At 43.3% G+C, this 600-nt stretch overlaps 1 non-coding gene across 1 annotated transcript; it reads right to left on the bottom strand.

The window, feature by feature from the left end:
• On the bottom strand, nucleotides 1-104 carry LOC136327947 (U6 spliceosomal RNA). Its single transcript, XR_010730000.1, has one exon. It is a non-coding gene; the product is annotated as a U6 spliceosomal RNA (small nuclear RNA).
• Between the last annotated feature and the right edge of the window lie 496 nt (nucleotides 105-600).

Here is a 600-nt window from a genome sequence, read left to right as displayed (position 1 = left end):
AAAAATATGTACTGCTTCATAAACTTGTGTGTCATCCTTTGCAGGGGCCATGTTAATCTTCTCTATTGTTTCAATTTTAGTATATGAGCTGCCAAAGCAAGCACTAGGTAAATGCAAATTAAAAGAACATTGGAACAGTGATATTTCACTTTTTGCCTATCAGATTGGAAACATTTCAATATTAGAAAAATATCTAGTGTTGGCAAGGGTAGAGGAACATAGACACTCTCACATAATGTTGACATATTTTTTAAAATAGATATACTCATCTTGGAAGGTAACCTGGTAGTTTGTATAGAAAGGAAAATAGCTGGCCTTGGCCAGTGGGTCAATGATAGTGTTGGCTTGGCATATGGATGTCCCGGGATTGAGTGCCTGTCAGGGCACACAAGAGAAGCAACCATTTCCTTCTCTTCCCCTCCTTTTCCCCCTTCTCTCTCTTCTCCTCCCACAGCCAGTGGCTTGATTGGTTGGAGGGCAGTCTGGGCGATGAGGATAACTCAGTTGATCCAAGTGCGTCAGCCTCAGGTGCTGAGGATAGCTGGGTTGATTAGAGCAATGGCACCAAACAGGGTTGCTGGGTGGATCCTGGTCAGGGCA

Source organism: Saccopteryx bilineata, chromosome 2, assembly GCF_036850765.1.
Source record: "Saccopteryx bilineata isolate mSacBil1 chromosome 2, mSacBil1_pri_phased_curated, whole genome shotgun sequence".
In the NCBI taxonomy this organism is placed as follows: domain Eukaryota; kingdom Metazoa; phylum Chordata; class Mammalia; order Chiroptera; family Emballonuridae; genus Saccopteryx; species Saccopteryx bilineata.
This window is presented reverse-complemented; position numbering and strand designations above follow the sequence as displayed.